At 39.9% G+C, this 18226-nt stretch overlaps 1 long non-coding RNA gene across 1 annotated transcript; it reads right to left on the minus strand.

Annotated features, from left to right (window-relative positions):
• Nucleotides 1-4999: 4999 nt before the first annotated feature.
• Nucleotides 5000-5658, minus strand: LOC134031230 (uncharacterized). Its single transcript, XR_009931856.1, has 3 exons — nt 5619-5658; nt 5381-5438; nt 5000-5040 (listed from the first exon to the last, which is right to left on the minus strand). It is a non-coding gene; the product is annotated as an uncharacterized LOC134031230 (long non-coding RNA).
• Between the last annotated feature and the right edge of the window lie 12568 nt (nt 5659-18226).

Consider the following 18226-nt stretch of genomic DNA (forward strand, 5'->3'; position numbering starts at 1 on the left):
TTAAACACACTGGTTTAGCATTTTTTCCCACAAGGAAGTCTAACCTCAACAGTGGATCCTTGGTCCCTGGATCTCTTGCTGGAACATGGCATCTAAAAAACACATAGAAAAACCATCAAAAACTATGAAATGTAACATACCACACTACTGCTTAACAATTTCATAGTCTTACATTATCATAACTTCATACTCAACAGTTCTAGTATACAGACCTTTAAGAAAATATTGAAATGGTTAGGATTCTCAAAACAACAATCTCTGTACTTAAAAAAAATATTTAGACATCCATTATTTACCTTTATTCAATTTACACTGTCTACATTCAAATTTAAGTCTGTAAAATGTAAACAGAGAAACGGACTCAACTATAAATACAAATTAAGACCAATTGAGAACAATTTATCTTGCAAATGGTTTTTACTTTAAATTCATGTTTCATCAAAAGAATCATCACAGTTTAACACAAATAACCAAACCTTACTGTTAAAATACTGCCAAGCCACTGACTCACATTAGAAAATTAAAACAAATAAACATAGCCTAGAAGATGTACCTGTAGGTCAATTACATAATCAAGAGCATGGAGTAGGAATGGATGGATGACAAAATACCCCGCCGAGCCCAATCCATTAAATATTTCCTACCCATAAGTTAATTTCCTGAAATGCAATAATTCACCAACATTTTGACAATTTCATGCTCCAAACATTGTGGGAACAGTTTGGAGATGGCCCCTTCCTGTTCTAACATGACTATGCAACAGTGCACAAAGCAAGGCCCATAAACACATGGATGAGCGAGATTGGTGTGGACGAACTTGAGTGGCCTGCACACAGTCCTGACCTCAACCCAATACAACACCTTTGGGATGAATTAGAGCAGGGACTGCGAGCCAAACCTTCTTGTTCCACATCAATGTTGGACCTCACAAATGCACTTCTGGAAGAATGGTAAAACATTTCCATAAACCTCTTAAACCTTGTGGAAAGCCTTCCTAGACGAGTTGAAACTATTATAGCTACAAAGGGTGGTCCGACATCATATCCTATGGTTTAAGAATGAGATGTCACTCACGTTCATGAGCGTGTAAAGGCAACCGAGCGAATACTTTGGCAATTTAGTGTATAAAATTGATACAAATATAAAATGTTATCAAGAGATGGGAAATCGTGCAGCATAGTACAACATGCCGATTACAAACGTATTGTAGCTCTATAGGCTTTCAATGGAACTCCTAAACGATCAAACCATGAAACCAAACAAAGCTAGCAAGCAAAACAACCATGGTACCATTGCTACTTGTTTAATGCTAGGTAGCTCTATCTGTGCAGCAAACTAGGCTACCTAGCTACAGTTTCAAAAAGAATAACTTACAATGTGAAGACCGTCAGAAAAACTTGGAACGAACAAACAAAATTACATCAACAATGACATGTAGCTAAAGATAGAATAACCCAACCGTAGGTAGGTACAGTACATAAATTTGAAACGCCGTCCACAAAAGCAAAAACTAGCCTTAAGGGTTATAGCTTGCTCGGCATTTATCTGACCTCCTTGTCTATTTGTTTGTGTATGGCCGCACTGCAACTACAATTCACTGAATCTGTCTTACTAATTAAACGTTGCCTTCGAATAAACGCCGCACCACAAATGATCATTGTGTAATACACGCTGCAGTGTTTAATCGAAAGACACATTTGGAACTCACCGTACTAATTTAAATTACATCAACAATGACATGTAAAAATAGAACAACCCAACCGCATAGTTACGCACAGTATACAAATTTCAAACGCGTCTCACAGAAGCAAGTATAATGTTAAAGATTTTACGACTTGCTAGCCTGTAATACTGTCTGTACAAAGAGATATCCTTAGCTCAGCTAGCCTAGATAGATTAGCTGCTATCCTGTTTACGACAGTATAAAAGTCTTCAAGTTATCATACGAATACAAACGCTAAAATACATGTTTTGTACTGCCATTGTAGGATCTTATTACTCACTGTCAAATGTAACAATGAAAATCTCTGAGGGCTGCAGGAGTTCTCCAACGATAAAATAAAATGGTCGTCTTCTTGTGCGTGTACCAAGCTCGCGCGTGTGTCAAGGGGCTCTGGCCCCTTGTGTGTGAGAGAATGTGGAGCACGCGCGCACAGGAGCAAAGGGAGAGAGGATTTGGGGAAACAGCTCTAGAAATTAGCCAAGCATGCATGTTTCAAATATTCACTAAAAATCGAGTTTTCATGTTACAGTCAACTTTTTCTCAGATTTGTGTACTCAACATTCTCAAGAGTCTTCATATGAACTAGTGATTGAATCAGAGTATTGTTTTTTGGCCGGCGGATGTGTAAAGCATTATTTTAGCATTAGCAATAAATTCAATTTGCTTTATATCAATCATTTTTAGAGGTATGAAGTTGCCTTTGCACATGGTAACATGTTGTAGTGTCTTCCACGTGACATACCAAGTTTGGTGTTGATATCTCAAAGATTTGCTGAGATTTGACCAAACGTCCTGTTTGGTTGCTTTGTTGCAGATTTTGATTGGCTCTACCGGACAAACGGTTTTGAAAATCAGAAATCCCTACGATAACTTTTGTGAGGCTCAGTCTGGATATCATCTATGGCAATTTTGAAGAAAATTCGACCAAAAATGTAGGAGGAGTAGGGAAAAAACGCGTTTCCTTAATCTTTATTGTACAGAAAAATCCAATATGGCGGCCGTTATAGCTTCTTGAGGCTTTTTTATTCCTCATGAGAAATAAGGCATATGTAATGAATTTCAGAATTTTGGGACTTATGGCCTGCAAATGGCATCAATTTGAAAATTGACATATTGGGGCGTGGCCTGTAGCGCCACCTATTGTCTCACATGGCCCATGTTTGGTATGGTAGTTACTAATGGTCTGCAGTTTCAACATGCCAAATTTCTCAACTTTTTACGGTACTGGTCTAGGGGCTGCCATTGACTCCCATGGGTAAAAAATAATAATACCACCAATAACAATAGGGTTCTCCTACCGGAGGAACCCTAATAATAAAAGGTAGAAACACAAGTGGCTTCGCGGCTTGGCCACCAATTAGACGGTCCATTGTGCAACACCTTGAAAAGAACAGTTCCAAGTTTGAATTATATTTGAGAGATGAGTACACATCTGTAAAGGACTACGTGACCAAGTCAAGAATTTATTACTGTAGTTCATGGGCTAACCGAGATTTACATTTTTGCTGCAGCTGACTTTTTAGACCCAACTATAATCACTTTTAATGATGGAAGATGGAATGCGCACCGGCCCACAACTGCAAATCCACAGTCATGCACAGAAAATTGTATCTTCTTAAACCACACAGGCAACCATTATGAAGTTGTAGAATGTGTTAAACAGAGACATGCACGAAATGTTTGTGCAGGAATGTGTCAGCCTGGAGAGATTTATCTTTTGAATACAGGTTTAAGGAAAAGGAAATTGAATTATGGACTAGAAAGCGTGAAAGCTAATAAAAACCGTGAACAGTACTGGAATAACTCTGATTACAGAGAGAAAAAACGGAAATATCTGAACGATAAATATCACAAAGAGGAGTCTGTCAAACAGGCTAGGTGTGAACATGAGAAGATTAAATATTGGAGTAACACAAACTTTAAAAAACATAAGCTGGAGAATTTTTTGGCCAAATATCGGAATAATCTTGACTTTAAAGAAAGTTTACGGGCATACTCTAAAAGTAAATACAGGAATAATCTTGACTTTAAAGAAAGTGTGCAAACATACTCAAAGTAAATACAGGAAGAATCTTGACTTTAAAGAAAGTGTGCAAACATACTCTAAAAATAAATACAGGAAGAACATTGACTTTAAAGAAAGTGTGCGAGCATTTTCTAAAACCAAATACCAGACAAACAGAACATTTCAGTCTTTTGTCCGTGATTATGGTCGTAATAAATACAGAAGAAATACCATATTTCAAAATAAAATCAAACAGCATAACACGAAGAAGTACCAAGAAAATGAAAATATCTGTGTAAATAAAACTCAAAGAAGCTGTGAGGACTATGCAAGGTGGCAAAAGAGACAAGAAAACTTTGATTTTGCTATTAGTCATTTCAGCAGAGGTCCAGGTGTGTGTGTCACCGTTTACTTTTCCGAAAACAGGTTGTTGAGTGTAAAAGACTTTGCTATGAAAACAAAGGAGAGAAAACTGCTGCATTGGCTGACAGGTGTAAAACACTTACATATTTACATGTGTGTGATGTTGAATGTGAGCATGGAAACCATTTGTCTGACAATCCATCAAGTAAGTTATGGATTTGCTATACATGCCATTGAAAAATACTTTGTGGTAAACTTCCAGACCAGAGTGTTGCCAACAACATGCATTTGGAGGAAATTCCAGCGGAACTTAAGTGTCTCAACTCTTTAGAGCATCATTTGATCGCACGTCATATTCCTTTTATGAAATTGTTGTGTTTGCCCCGTGGTCGCCAGAGAGCTTGTCATGGCCCATGTGTCTCTGTTCCTATCAATAACGCAGATGTAACAAACATATTTCCGAGACATGAATGTGACGACAAAATGATAAGAGTAAAACTGAAGAGAAAATTGACCTACAAAGGGCATTATGAGTATATGTATGTCCATACTGACCGTGTCAGAAATGCTCTGAAATATTTAATGACACACAACAAATGGTATGATGATGTGAAGTTCAATGAAGACTGGGTTAATACTTTGAATGAAACTGATGATGCTGAGAAAGAGGCATATAAAGATGAGACAGTAGAAGAGCGTAATGAAGAGAATACTCCTGAAGCGCAACCAGAGGAAGATTTGACATATATTGAAGGACAGAATGGACTTTTGTCAGATACATCATTACAGCTGGTTGATCTGGGTTCAGAGATAATTGATCAGCATTTCCAGGACATCCTAAATGTGGCACCAGGTGAAGGCAACAGTCCTGTTAGGTTGCTAACAGATCAAACCAATGAAGCAAAAGGTTTCCCTGTCCTCTATCCTACTGGTGGGCCTACTTTGCATGCTGAAAGAGAGGAAAAAATATCTTTGTCACGTTACCTGAATACACGCATACTCAATGCCGATGGTCGTTTCGCACAGAACACAGACTTCATTTTTTATGCACAGTACATATCAGAAGTTAATCAAGTTGTGTCTAGTGTTTCAGTCGCATTACGCAAAGGTGAAGGTTTGTCTATGAAAAAAGTGACACAAGACATGCTAACAAACTCAGACTCGCTACGTCAAATATTACATAATAATGAAGGATACAAGTTCTTAAGAGGAATTCGTGGCACACCTCCATACTGGATGTCAGTACAGAAAGACCTTTTTGCCATGATAAGACAACTTTCCATACCCACCTTTTTTGCATCTTTTAGCTCTGCTGATTTGAGATGGCCTGAAATGCTGAACTCTATCCTGAGAATAGAAGGAAAACAATTAAATGTTGATGAGCTTGACTGGTCGGAAAAATGTGATCTTATACAATGCAATCCTGTCACAGCAGCAAGAATGTTTGATTACAGATGGCATTGTTTTCTGCGTGATGTAATCATGTCTCCAGCTGAACCCATTGGGAAAATACAAGACTACTTTTACCGTGTTGAATTTCAACAACGTGGTTCACCTCATGTCCACTGTCTTTTTTGGGTTGAGAATGCTCCTAAGATTGACAAAGAAAGTGATGCTGAAGTAGCACATTTCATAGATACATACATCACTTGTGAGACTCCATCTGAAACTGACACAGAGCTTTATGAGACTGTGAAGTGTCAAAGTGCAGAAACACAGAATGAGACATTCCAAGACTTGTCGTAAGAAAAACACAGTGTGCAGATTTAATTTCCCACGACCACCATCCAACCATACTTTTGTCACAAGAGGAGGTAACTCAGAAGACTTGAATGGCAAAGATGAAAATACAAGTGCAACTGGAATAATGAAGAAAGTCCAAACTGCGTTGACAAAGCCTGATATGAATTTCAGTTCAACAGATGTATTTTTTGAGTCTATTGGAATTGATCAAGGTTTGTTTGAAAGCGCATACAACATATGTTCCAAAAAGAAAAGCATTGTGCTAAAGCGAAGTCCCAAAGACATTTGGGTAAATCAGTACAACAAAGACTTATTGCGTGCATGGCAAGGCAATATGGATATCCAGTATGTCACAGATGCTTTTTCAGTAGTGGTATATATACTGACGTATATCACAAAAGCAGAACAAGAAATGGGATTGCTGTTACAACGTGCACAAAATGAGGGAATGCACGGGAATCTTGATGCAAAAGCAGCATTCAAACAGCAGGGAAGCATATATCTGCACAACAGAGAAGTCTCAGCCCAAGAGGCAGTGTATCGATTAACACATATGCACTTGAAAGAATGCTCTCGTCAAGTACAATATATACCCATTGGGGAGAACCCTGTTAGGATGAGTTTGCCTTTGCACATACTCCAAAATAAATCTCAACATCAAGTGAGTGATGATGAAAACAGTCTTTAGATGATCAATATAGTTGAGAGGTGTAAGAACAGACCCAGGACAGCACCATTAGAAAGTCTATGCCTTGCCAGTTTTTGTTCTGAATATAGAGTACTCTCAAAGTCACAAGTTTCATATAATCAGGCTAAACAACGACTGTGGATTTTTGAAGCAAAGGACCCGGACTGAACCTGCTGTTGTGAAGTATCCCAGATTTTCTCCCACAAAAAAAAACAGAAAAGTACTTTCATTCGTTATTGCAACTTTTTTTGCCATATTATAATGACTGTCACCTTAAGCCGGCACAGTTTGATACATACGAGGATTTCTACAAGAATGGTGCAGTGAAATGTGGCAGTGATATCCAAAGAGTGCAGTTAATTGTTGATTCTAACGAAGCTTTATTTGAAAAAGAAAGCAATGAAATCGATAAAGCCAAACAGTTGCTGGAAGACGACATTGACTTGGAAGATGCCTGGGCTCAAATATGTCCTGAAACTGAAAACGAGCGTTTTCATTGTTTAGAAGTGATGAAAGATAAGGTCAAGCCTGATGAACATGATGATGATGATGAGGAACTCATTCCAGATCTGACAGCACGTCCACAAACCACATGTACTCTTGAAACAAATCATGGGACAATGCCCAGAGAGGATGCACTGCATTTACTACAGTCATTAAACGAGGAGCAGTCTGCAATATTCTATCATGTTTGTCAGTGGTGTTTGGATAAATTGCTTGGACAAAATCTTGAACCATTTCGATTATTTATTACAGGTGGAGCAGGAACAGGGAAAAGCCATTTAGTCAAAGCAATACATTATGAATCCTCTAGAATTTTATCTCAACTTGCTGAAAGTCCTGATGATGCCACTGTCATTTTAACAGCATCAACCAGTGTGGCTGCATATAACATTGGTGCAACAACCATTCACAACACATTCTCCATTGGTGCCAATATCAGATTGCCATATCAACCTCTAAGTGATGATAAAGTCAATTCTACGAACCGAAATGGGCAACTTGCAAATTCTCATCATTGATGAAGTGTCCATGGTTGACCACCGCCTTCTGGCCTATGTTCATGGTAGACTGCGTCAAATCAAGCAGACTGGCGATTACTATGTTTTTGGAAAAGTGTGCATTGTTGCTGTAGGTGATTTCTATCAGTTTCCCTCCTCTCTTTGCTGATAATAACGGAGCCAACTTGTGAGAGAACAACTTTGAAGTTGCAGAACTAACTAAAGTAGTCAGACAACAAAATGCAACCTTTGCGGAAATGTTGAATCACCTGAGAGTTCGTAAAAAGAATGAACCTCTAAGCAGCCATGATGTTCTCACATTAAAGCAGTGCAAAACTGGTGAAGAATGTAGTGACATTCAGATATTTGCTACAAACGCAGAGGTTGATGAATATAACATCCAGAGACTGCAACAGACCTGTCCTGACGCAATCAGTATAGAGTATAGTTTGAAGATGTCCACACAAAGGACAGTTGACCATTTGACTGGTGAACTCCTGTGGCTTTACTATCTACTGATTTGGGGAGAGATGCCACATCAAAGAACTGTGGGACACTTGGTATGGAGTCAAACTGTCACTGAGCAGTGCTGACCAATCACAGAGTTTGCTACAATGATGGATTGACCATCAGAAGAACCATTTGACCTAAAGTTTATATAAGGCAGGGTTTTAGGGTTGTTCTTCATCACTCTTGCGAACGACCTGTGGCTAGCACCTCCTTCGTTATGACTGATCACAAAGTACTTTGTTAATTCTTAATTTGTACAAGCAAAATAAATTTATTGAAACCGCCATCTCTTGACTATTCAAATCTACACAGTGCCACTAGAATTCTGCCATTACATTTGGTGCCGAAATCCGGGATCCTCGTCTGCTCAGCGTATCTCGGACAAGGACTCCCTTAGAAAAGGTGATCTGATCAATCCGGCATAGCCGCTGTAGCGGGGTTTGCTCGTTTAAAGATAGAAATACTTAATTTATCATAAAGTCTGGGGCACCACCCTAATATTGGTTTAGGACATTAGGGAATCCTATGTTTAATATGTAATAATCAGTCTCATCTTTAGGAATGAATTCGTTCTAAGAGTAGAGCCAATCGTAACATCAGTGAACACGCACGTCAAAATATCTTTACAATGAATTTATTCAAGTAAGGTAAACAGATCTTATGAAAAGTTGGATTATGGGTTTGATATGAGAGATTGGTTTCAATGAACAGAATGAAATGGTCTGACTTAAAGAAAGGCAGAAATTGTACAGTCAGTGATTACATCCTTACAAATCATAAACAGAGCTCACGCCAATGCCATGTCGAGGAGGAAAGAGCGTTAGCCATAGTTACGTTTGATCAGGGGTTGATCAATGATGTTGAGGGCGGTTTGCGCCAAAGGTCCATTTGAAGAATCTGAAGTCACAGCGCGGCTGCGCTGGGTCATGTGACTGAGTCTGCGGGATCTCAGTGAAGTCGCATTTGAAATTGCGTTTTTGGTTCTTCTGTTGAAACGTCCAGATAGTGTCGCGATCACTATAAAGTTGAATCTCAGGAGAAGCTTGGCGACGTCCTTGGAACGCCAATCCTGATGGCGTTCATGCCATGGTCGGTTTCGCTGGAGTCTTTGATTGATGGTCATCTTAGGGCTTTATACAGTTCGAGGGAGGACCCGTCTGGGGTCAGATGTGGATTGGGGGAAGCTGGGTTCTCAACTCCCCCCTCCTTCCTTCACACCTACCAAAGGTGTGATCTGATCTCTGGCTGGTTCATTCGATTGGTTCAAATATTGTTCTGGACATCTTGGTACAGTTACAAAATATAGTTGAATGATTGTTTTATTATGATAGCTTCGTGTAGATACCAAGAATGACGTGGTTATCTTTCAGGAAGAAGGAGTTGTTACTAGAATCAAGATTTCAGTGAACACAACATTAAAACAAAGTAACAAACATAACACAAATATCCCTCTCATAATTCTCCACCTTGTACTCTTGTGGTAAAGGTGAAGTCTCAAGACTTTCCTCAAAAGTTCTGATCAAGGTATGTTCTTTGTTCAAATCGCCGCCGAAACGGATAGCAAATGGTCGCTGGAGACGTGTTGTCTAAATCAGGCCCTTTGAAGCTTGCAAGCTAGCAGGAGGGCTGATTAGGTAGATTGGGGAGGTCCCCCCCCCCCATTCTATGGTTCCTTTGCATCGGCGTTTGGTGGGTAATCAGCATACTGAGGGTGTCACAAGGGCTGATTAGGTTTGTCTGATGTGATTGAATCACTCTTCAGGTGTGGCAAGATGTTGGCTCCGTGTGGTCTTGTGGACCTCACTACATCCCCCCGGATGTCAACTTTCATAGACCGTCGTCGATGAAACTGTTGACATGAAGACAAGAGAAGAAAGACCACAGCAGCGTAACAGCATGTCACCCCCCCTCCCCAGACATTGGCATGGCTATGAGTGATTAAGCTATGACATGACATAGGAAAAAGGTTGAGAGGAAATTATTGAAACAAAAAGAGGCACTTGAAGTGGCTTACAATGGCCGTAGCAATTGAAGCTTTGTGACTAGGGGTCTAGATGAGGGAAAAGTTGTCGGCTTTCCAATCTTTTTAAATCAAACTAGTTTCAATAAACTCATTTAGGTTATGGTTACAATTGACTGCCAAAGACGTATACAAATAACAAATAAAGGTACAAGGTAATTATAGTACATACTTTACACAATTATAGTTACTAAGTAGCTTCTTGAAGTCAACGTAACTAAACCACATTGATGAACTGCATCTAATAATGTAACTTTAGTTTGGCAACCACTGTTATTTTAAAACACAGTTAGCTGTGGGAATAGTCAATGCTTTTTTCGACAAGCTATCGTGGCGGCATAATAGGTTACGTGTAGAAACTGCATTGTTTAGTTGCTTCTAAACAAAAGTCCTTCAGGACTAAGCACTACTGTCTGTTTCCCTGAACTAGACATGTGCACCAACGTATTAGTTGGTTGGTTAATTCACTTAACCAAATAGCTACACTATTAAAATAGAGGCTATAATAAAGGCTCTTATGCTACTTTCCGTGAAGAGCTGGCCGAGGCAGATTACAACGTAAATGTCGGGGCAGCGGTGTTTCTGAGCACGCGCGTACCTCCGGTCAAACCTAGCCGCTTCCTTTGAGCTAGCTGGTCCCACACACACACTCGTGGTGGCGGTAGGTTACGTGTACAGAACTGCGTTGTTTAGTTGCTTCTAAACAAAAGTCCTTCAGGACTAAGCACTACTGTCTGTTTCCCTGAACTAGACATGTGCACCAACGTATTAGTTGGTTGGTTAATTCACTTAACCAAATAGCTACACTATTAAAATAGAGGCTATAATAAAGGCTCTTATGCTACTTTCCGTGAAGAGCTGGCCGAGGCAGATTACAACGTAAATGTCGGGGCAGCGGTGTTTCTGAGCACGCGCGTACCTCCGGTCAAACCTAGCCGCTTCCTTTGAGCTAGCTGGTCCCACACACACACTCGTGGTGGCGGTAGGTTACGTGTACAGAACTGCGTTGTTTAGTTGCTTCTAAACAAAAGTCCTTCAGGACTAAGCACTACTGTCTGTTTCCCTGAACTAGACATGTGCACCAACGTATTAGTTGGTTGGTTAATTCACTTAACCAAATAGCTACACTATTAAAATAGGGGCTATAATAAAGGCTCTTATGCTACTTTCCTTGAAGAGCTGGCCGAGGCAGATTACAACGTAAATGTCGGGGAAGCGGTGTTTCTGAGCACGCGCGTACCTCCGGTCAAACCTAGCTGCTTCCTTTGAGCTAGCTGGTCCCACACACACACTAGCAGCTATTTCACGAAAAACAATTGAATACGCACACAGCCACTGTAGCCTAGGCACAGTAGTATTAAATACATGGTGCTACATACAGTTAGAGCTCGCTCTATTTTAACAGTTCGTTTCACAAAAGTTACGATTGCTCATTTCAATCTATCTTAGCCTCACACGGGGCGCCATTATGTAGCGGGGTTTGCTCGTTTAAAGATAGAAATACTTAATTTATCATAAAGTCTGGGGCACCACCCTAATATTGGTTTAGGACATTAGGGAATCCTATGTTTAATATGTAATAATCAGTCTCATCTTTAGGAATGAATTCGTTCTAAGAGTAGAGCCAATCGTAACATCAGTGAACACGCACGTCAAAATATCTTTACAATGAATTTATTCAAGTAAGGTAAACAGATCTTATGAAAAGTTGGATTATGGGTTTGATATGAGAGATTGGTTTCAATGAACAGAATGAAATGGTCTAACTTAAAGAAAGGCAGAAATTGTACAGTCAGTGATTACATCCTTACAAATCATAAACAGAGCTCACGCCAATGCCATGTCGAGGAGGAAAGAGCGTTAGCCATAGTTACGTTTGATCAGGGGTTGATCAATGATGTTGAGGGCGGTTTGCGCCAAAGGTCCATTTGAAGAATCTGAAGTCACAGCGCGGCTGCGCTGGGTCATGTGACTGAGTCTGCGGGATCTCAGTGAAGTCGCATTTGAAATTGCGTTTTTGGTTCTTCTGTTGAAACGTCCAGATAGTGTCGCGATCACTATAAAGTTGAATCTCAGGAGAAGCTTGGCGACGTCCTTGGAACGCCAATCCTGATGGCGTTCATGCCATGGTCGGTTTCGCTGGAGTCTTTGATTGATGGTCATCTTAGGGCTTTATACAGTTCGAGGGAGGACCCGTCTGGGGTCAGATGTGGATTGGGGGAAGCTGGGTTCTCAACTCCCCCCTCCTTCCTTCACACCTACCAAAGGTGTGATCTGATCTCTGGCTGGTTCATTCGATTGGTTCAAATATTGTTCTGGACATCTTGGTACAGTTACAAAATATAGTTGAATGATTGTTTTATTATGATAGCTTCGTGTAGATACCAAGAATGACGTGGTTATCTTTCAGGAAGAAGGAGTTGTTACTAGAATCAAGATTTCAGTGAACACAACATTAAAACAAAGTAACAAACATAACACAAATATCCCTCTCATAATTCTCCACCTTGTACTCTTGTGGTAAAGGTGAAGTCTCAAGACTTTCCTCAAAAGTTCTGATCAAGGTATGTTCTTTGTTCAAATCGCCGCCGAAACGGATAGCAAATGGTCGCTGGAGACGTGTTGTCTAAATCAGGCCCTTTGAAGCTTGCAAGCTAGCAGGAGGGCTGATTAGGTAGATTGGGGAGGTCCCCCCCCCCCATTCTATGGTTCCTTTGCATCGGCGTTTGGTGGGTAATCAGCATACTGAGGGTGTCACAAGGGCTGATTAGGTTTGTCTGATGTGATTGAATCACTCTTCAGGTGTGGCAAGATGTTGGCTCCGTGTGGTCTTGTGGACCTCACTACACCGCCTTTACCTCTATCTAAAATTTACAGAGAAAGCGGGACCGATTCTGGGGGGGGCTTGGCTGGTTGCGCTTTTGCTGACGCGGGATCCTGAAAGAACCGGTGAGATATTCTTTTGGTCGCTGTGTGATTTGAGTTGTCTAAATGTGTGTTGTTTAGACTATTGTCAATAATTCGGTTAAGTTAGTAATCGGGCAGAGACCGGAGGAGAGCTGTGTCCTGTACGTGCAAGTCGTACAAATTGGGAGAACGTTGGAACGTTGGTCCCGTTACGTTAGAGTCGTACAAAAAGCATGCAGGAAATGTGCTGACGAGCGCATAAAGGGTAATAATTCACACGTGATATCGTGCTGTGTGTCTTTAAGGCCCTGGGAAATTGGGTCAGGAAATGTATTGATTTCTGAGTCCCAAGAGTAAAATGGTAAAAAGTATACTTTAGAGGATTGGTAAAGATTAAATTGGTAAAGATTAAATTGGTAAAGATTAAATTGGTAAAGAGTAAATTGGTAAAAATTAAAGAGAAATTGGTAACCAGCTGAGAGTGTTTTAGAAAAAAAAAAAGGAAAGGAGGCCTGATTTATGAAATTTCAAAATTAGTAAACGCGCGTGTTCATTTTTTGTTTTAATTGCAAGTTATGTTTTTTGAAGTTAAAAGAAGTAACTTTGCGGGAATCCTCTTTGGATTCCCACAAAGATTGCGGCTTGTGCTTTGACTTGCAATTGCCTAGGCTATACTTATTATTTTGCGTTTCAAAGAAGGAGAGGTTAAAGTCCTCTCCGGTACAAAGGGTTTGAGTCCCTGTTGTGTTTGGAATAAATGGTGTTGTGGGCTATGTTGGTCAAAGCTAATGCAGAGCGTGTTGACATGATGTTGAAAAACATGTAGGCCAACACGAATTGCTAGGTATGGTCAATCCAAAATGCGTGCTTTAATTGTGGGAATTTGAGCATGTACGTGAATGTCCGGAGATGTGTCATCACTGTTGAAAGTTTTCTGGAAATTCCATACCATCACACATCACAGAACTCTCGCAAATCAGAGGGGTTCGTGACCGGAAGTTGAGTTCCGAACTGGTGACATACAATGTTTATCGGTTATGACACTGTTGGTAGAGGAGAGACGATTGACTTGTTATATTGTTTTACAACTTTGTGTTAACCGTTATATATTTGATGTTAGACTTTACATCGGTCTGATTACCGCCAGAAGGCATTTGTTTTTGAAGACGGAGACATTCTGTTTTGAAAATGCTAATGTTAATTCTTTGACTGAATTCTCCACTTGAAAAGAGGCGCATGCGCTTGAGCCTAGCGGAAGTTGATTCTTTCATTGAAGCTCATTCTGCGTGCAGTGGCCCACACCCGCCATGAGTGCAAAAAAAAAACCGCATGACGCATGCGCAGATGGAAATTTAGAAATTGACTAAGACGCAAATTTAGAGAAATAGATAAATTTGGAGCGAATTTTACATATTAATTTGGTTACTTTTGAAATATGTTGAGCGATGAGTATTTTGAGACATTTGCTAACAAGGTTTTTGTTTGTTTGAGGACATTTTAAATAAGTTTCAGAAATTCCGAGGAAAGGTGGGGGCAAAAAAAAAAGAGTCCTGTTACGTTGAGTTTTACAAAGGTGATCCCAGAGGGTGTAATTCTGCATAATTATGTGAGTATTAATGGTGAAAGATGTGTCCGTTTAGATGAATTCGAAGTTTGGTGGTTTACGAATGTATGATTAACATTTGTTCTAATTCCTAGCCAAACAGGGAGGTAGAAGCCTTTCAGACCAGAACTTGTATTTACGAGCGGAAAATCTGTGATGTGTGATGGTATGCATAAAAATGCAGAAATTAGACCCCTGGTTCATAAATTAGTTCTAATTGGATTGGAAAAGTTATACTCTAGCAAAATTAAGTGAATAGATGGTAAACGCCAACCATCTGTGTTGTTTAAAAAAAAAAAAAAAGGTTGAGAGTTTTTGCTTTGTTCCAGAGCGCGCTGATAGACATTTATTTGAGTTGATTCATTGAGTACTAACAAAGAGTAATTGAGATGACTGGTAAATATAGGAATATTCAAAGGTGTATACATTACATGCTTTGATAAGACTTTAGAGAAGTTAAAGAATAAGGTTTTGTTTTACGGGTTTATGTTAAATTGTGAATTTAAAGGTTTAAAAACAAAAAGGGAGAGTTTATATTTTCTTTTGTCTTAAGGGCATTGTTTGATTGATGTGATTGCGAGTCGTAGCGTAATTCTAGCATGAATTACTTATTCTAAGAGCAGTTTTAAGTGTGCGAACATGGATTTAATGAAACAAGAGAATGTTTTGTGGATGTGAAGAGATGATTGGTTTAAACACTTTGATGTTCTGAAAAGGGAACTATGCATATGCTTTGAAGAGGTATATGGGCAAACGTTTTAAATCAGAATACTAAAATCTAGAGGTTTTTTAAGAGTTTTGATAAAGGTATTAGATGCAATGTGGTTATGAAATGAGAAAGAGAAAATAATTGCAATGTACTTTTGTTTGGAGTTTGACTGTAATTTGATTTTAAGTTTTCTTTGAGAGTTTTATCAGGGCATGGTACAATGTTTTGGGATAAACAGTTAGGCTGTGATGAGGTTGTTTCATTATGCTATTGGTTCATAAAGAGGGTTATTATAACTTGGTTTTGAAATAATTTGGGAAGACTCATTAAGTCTGATAAATTGTGGTTATGATGGTTTGTGCTAAGTAGCTTGTTCTGGACTGCAGCCAAAGCAAGTTATGAAGTTCTACCTATCTAACCTATATAGAAATATAGATGGGGTATAAGTTTTGGCTAATGGTTACATTAAGAACATTTTATGGTCTATGTTTCATTTTGGAATCATACAGACTAAATTCTGGTTTAGGGCAGTGATGCTAGTTTTCTACATGTCTTGGAAAAAGAGAGATTTGATTTGGTGAATTTAAATACCAAAAAAATTAAAAGGGAATCTGAAATATAAAGGTATTCATTTGAACTGTTCCTAAAGGTTTTTTTAAGAAAAGATAATAAGAGACTAAAATATGGGGTAATTTGGTTGTTTTCTAAAATAGTTTTATTTTATACAAATTGGTTCAAAAGTTGTTTGCTTCAGTGTAAGCTTGTTAATTCATAAAAGGGAAAAGAGTTAAAATATTTACTGATAGTAAAATACATCATTGGTGTTACATATGATTTTGGGAAAGGTATGGAAACAGGAAGTTTCTTATTTTCACTTATAGAACACTTGCTGTATGCAAATGTGGAATTCACTCTAACAATTATGATTATTCCACAGGGAAAATGCTAGTGCTGATACTAGCTGGAGCAGTTTCTAGATTGCCTGCATGCATTGATGAACTAACTAGAATATGTTTTTGATGTTGATATGTTTACAGGAAGTGATGAGATGATGTTGCTATGTCCGGATGAGCCTAACTTGACAAATTCGGGCTTACAGGAGTCTTTTGAGGAAAATTGTTGTGTGAACTTGATACAACATTTGTTACAGATTCTTTAAGGGAAGCGCAGGCTTCTTAGAGAGGAAGAGGTGACGTTTAGGAATTTATGACTGACTGATGACTGACTGATCCAAACAGAGAGTGACTATGGGGGTTTTATGGTTTTATGAATTTAGCTTCAGTAGTTTGGATTTGTGATAGGACTGTGAGGGTTTGATATGATACTGCTGAGTTGAAAGTATTGGACTGTATTTAACCCAGACTGAGAATTTTGTTTTTGTTTGAGTATATTTGATAAGAATTACAGAATACAGCGGACAGATGGAGAAAGGAATGGTGGAATGGAGATTCGAACTTGGACTAAACACACAAGAAAATGCGTTTTGTAAAAAGGAAGGATATGAGAATAAAAATGGAGGTTGTATGGTCTGCATAAAACATGTATCTTGAGATTTTGCTCAGTTAACACATGGAAAGATCATGCCTCTACAGTTTGTGTGATATCAAGAATACATTATTTTAGCATACAAGAGGATTTGTAATGGATGCATAGTCATTTTGTTAGTGCTTCATATGTGGGACAAGTATTATGAGAAAAGGAGTTTAAACACGATAAGCTTCACAGTTAAGGTTAGAGAAACCATTTGAGTATTGATAGATGGATTTTGTAGAGTTTAATTTTTGGAGAAGTGATACTGTTTAATGATTGTTGATGGTTGTTGGATGGGAAGAAGTTTTAGACTTCTCAGGGGCTCAGTGGTCAAGTTTTGTTAATTTAGATTATTCTTCGATGGGATTTTTTCTTTGAGGATCCATCCATCCATCCATCATCTGCCGCTTGTCCGGGGGTCGGGTCGCGGGGGCAGCAACCTAAGCAGGGAGGCCCAGACTTTCCTCTCCCCGGCCACTTCCACCAGCTCTTCCTGGGGGACCCCGAGGCGTTCCCAGGCCAGCCGAGAGACATAGTCCCTCCAGCGTGTCCTGGGTCTTCCCCGGGGCCTCTTCCCAGTGGGACGTGCCCAGAACACCTCACCAGGGAGGCGTCCAGGAGGCATCCTTATCAGATGCCCGAGCCACCTCAACTGGCCCCTCTCGACGCGGAGGAGCAGCGGTTCTACTCTGAGCCCCTCCCGGATGACCGAGCTTCTCACCCTATCTCTAAGGGAGAGCCCGGACACCCTGCGGAGAAAACTCATTTCGGCCGCTTGTATTCGCGATCTCGTTCTTTCGGTCACTACCCACAGTTCGTGACCATAGGTGAGGGTAGGAACGTAGATCGACTGGTAAATAGAGAGCTTCGCCTTTCGACTCAGCTCCTTCTTCACCACAACGGACCGATGCAGAGCCCGCATCACTGCGGACGCCGCACCGATCCGCCTGTCATCTCGCGCTCCATCCTTCCCTCACTCGTGAACAAGACCTCTTTGAGGATATGTAATGATAATGGGTCACACTTGTTTATGGAAGTTATTTTGGTGTTGATAGGATTCAACATTGTGTTAATCACTTCAGTTGAATGAGAGAACAGAACTTTGAAGACTAAGTCAGACGACAAGAAGTCAGTTACCTTTAACTGACCTCTGTGAGAATGTGCTTGCTTATCACTGTGCAACCTTTTGGAGTCCACTTTGTGTGAGATTCACAGGCAGGTGAAGGAGGCTATTCCTATGACTGGACCGCTGCATGATTTGATACCAGGATGACTGGATCGTGGTGAAGGACCTGAAACGCCTGGTAAAACCCAAGGTGGACGGGGCCATACCAGATTCTCCTGACGACTAATCCGGCGGTTAAGATCGGAGGGAAGAGCAACGTGGATACACGCTAACCATTGTAAGCGTGCACCTTGTCTGG

The sequence above is a fragment of the Osmerus eperlanus genome, chromosome 12 (assembly GCF_963692335.1).
Source record: "Osmerus eperlanus chromosome 12, fOsmEpe2.1, whole genome shotgun sequence".
NCBI classification, from domain to species: Eukaryota; Metazoa; Chordata; class Actinopteri; order Osmeriformes; family Osmeridae; genus Osmerus; species Osmerus eperlanus.